The sequence below is a fragment of the Schistocerca serialis genome, chromosome 4 (genome assembly GCF_023864345.2).
Source record: "Schistocerca serialis cubense isolate TAMUIC-IGC-003099 chromosome 4, iqSchSeri2.2, whole genome shotgun sequence".
Lineage (NCBI taxonomy): Eukaryota > Metazoa > Arthropoda > Insecta > Orthoptera > Acrididae > Schistocerca > Schistocerca serialis.
Genome location: NC_064641.1, coordinates 413,875,129 through 413,877,628, shown reverse-complemented (window position 1 = coordinate 413,877,628; position 2,500 = coordinate 413,875,129). Strand labels below are relative to the sequence as shown.

Here is a 2,500-nt window from a genome sequence, read left to right as displayed (position 1 = left end):
AGTGCAAAGAGCCGCTGCTGCGGCTTCAGCGGCGCCCGCGTGATGATCGACAGCTGCTCCTCGATGTGGTGCCTCGGATGGAAGAGACACCGCCCAGAGGAGGAGAACTGCAGTCCCAGGTAGCGGAAGGTCTCACCCACTCCCAACGCCGGCATGGTGGTTTCGCCGGCCGTGAAGGTGACGCTCGCATCCACTTTTACTTTCTTCTCGCGGCCGGACGCCACGAGTGCGAGGGTGAGACACTTCCGCGGGTTAACCCGCAGCCCCAGCTGGTCGAGGGCTGCTACTGCTGCGTTGATAAGGGACTGCAGGCCCCCCCTCGTGGAGGCGAAGAGCAGGATGTCATCCGCGAAGGCCGCCGCGTTCGTCTGGCGGCCCAACACCTTGACACCTACGTGAGAGGGCAGCTGACCTAGAACATAATCAACAGCGAAATTGAACAGGAGAGGGGACAGAGGATCTCCTTGCCGAACACCTCTTGCTGGCCGCACGGCCGGGGACTCGTCGCCACCCCCCGCAATTACCGTCGTGCTGTCCGCATAGCAGCCCTCGACGTAGTCAATGAATTCGTCCGGCAGACCATGGGCTTTAAGCACAGGACGCAAAGCCGCATGGTCCAACGAATCGAACGCCTTGGACACATCGAGGGATGCCATGAACACAGAACGACAGCGGCGGACGGCGCCGACGAGTATCCGGTCGAGGAGGAAAGTGTTCTCCAGCATCCCATCCCTTGGGATGAAAGCCCGCTGACGTTCGTCCACAGCACACATCTGCATAAGGCGAGTCGCCAGAACCTTATGGAAGGTTCGGGCTAGCACCGAGCAGACGGTGATGGGCCGAAAGTCAGCGGGGGATGCTGGGGCGGCTGTCTTAGGGAGCAAAGAGGTCCTGGCTCGGAGGAGGGAAGGGGGAAGCTTGCGGGTAAGCAGGAAAAGGTTTAGGAGTTTGGTGGTGACCTCCGCTGGAAGGCGGCGCAGCTGCACCGGCGAGAGGCCGTCAGGGCCGGCAACGGAGCCTCTGGGCGGCAAGGCGGCCGCAACCTCTTCTGCAGTGATCGGCCTCCATAGGCGCTCAAAGTCAACAGACCCCGAGCACGGGAGAAGCCGATCGGGAATGGAGCCAGCGTTGGAAGGTGGCTCTGTCGTGAAGAGGCTGCGCCAGAAGTCCACCAGCCCTGGGATGTTCGACGGCGGCTGGAGCAGGGTGCCATCCAGGAGGCCACGCACGCAGCGCGCGCGATTCTTCCTGAAGGCATCCTGACATCTGGCATATTCCCACCGGCGGCGCTTCCGCTTGGAGAGCGGAGGGCCACCACCAGACCGCTGCTTGGATGGCGGGCGCAACGTCTTCCTCTTCCTTGCTTCTGCTTCCACAGAGCCGACGGCTCGGAGGGCCTCAGGCAGCCCAGCCGCGACCACTGCCAACGGCGTACCCGGCCCCAAACGCGCAAGGTCGTCCAGGGCCGAGAAGCGCGCGGCCGACCGCGGCAGGCCGGCGAGGTGCCTCCATATGGCTTCGTCGACTACAGATGTTTGTGGCGGGCGCTCAAGCTCCGGCGGAGAGGGTGGCCCCTCCGGCAGCGACTCCGGGACGGGTGAATGGCGCAGACCATGCTGCGTCTGTTGTTCCCGCCTCAGCTCCTCTACGTATTCCCGCACCATCGTCCTGTGTGCCACCGTCCTCCTCCTGCACTTGATGGCATCCAGGGTACGGTGCGGAAACAGGGGTAGAAGCTCCTGGTTTGCAAAGAGGACTTTGGAGTCACTGGCACAGAGAAGCCTAGCCTCCGCCAGGGCGAGCTCCCGCATTTCTTCTTCCGCCCACCGAGCTCGCTTCCTATCAGTTGCAATCTCCGCATTTGCCGCTTCCGGATGGGCGCGGCGGCGGTGTTGTCCGAGCCCGATCTTGCTGCGGAAGGCACGGCTGCAAATGCTGCAGTGGAACCATGGCTCCACGGCCTCCTCTACTTCAGGGACGGTTGGCAGGCTAGCAGTCGGGACTGTTAGGCCGGGTCCTTCAGCGGAAGGCCCGGTACCCGTGTTTTCTTCTCTTGTTGTCCCAACATTAAGGGTTATGCGATGGAGGGCTGGTAACCCCCCAAAGCCCCAAGTGCGGACTTCCTCTCTGCTTACCAGTCCTATCAAGGACTGGCGTATCGGCGGGCCCACGTGAAGGGGGGAAGCCGCAGGCAAGGAGAGGCTAAGAGGGCTAGGCCCATGTATTGCGCTTCACTTGCCCAGTAACTATGAGAGTCATAGTTACTCCCGCCGTTTACCCGCGCTTGCTTGAATTTCTTCACGTTGACATTCAGAGCACTGGGCAGAAATCACATTGCGTCAACACCCGCTAGGGCCATCGCAATGCTTTGTTTTAATTAGACAGTCGGATTCCCCCAGTCCGTGCCAGTTCTGAGTTGATCGTTGAATGGCGGCCGAAGAGAATCCGCGCACCCGCGCGCCCCCGGAGGAGCACGCTAAGGCGGACGCGGCCTCGCAGC

At 62.2% G+C, this 2,500-nt stretch overlaps 1 pseudogene; it reads right to left on the bottom strand.

Annotated features, from left to right (window-relative positions):
- The window catches only part of LOC126475587 (large subunit ribosomal RNA), a 7,808-nt pseudogene that overhangs the window by 2,680 nt on the left and 2,628 nt on the right, over positions 1–2,500 (bottom strand).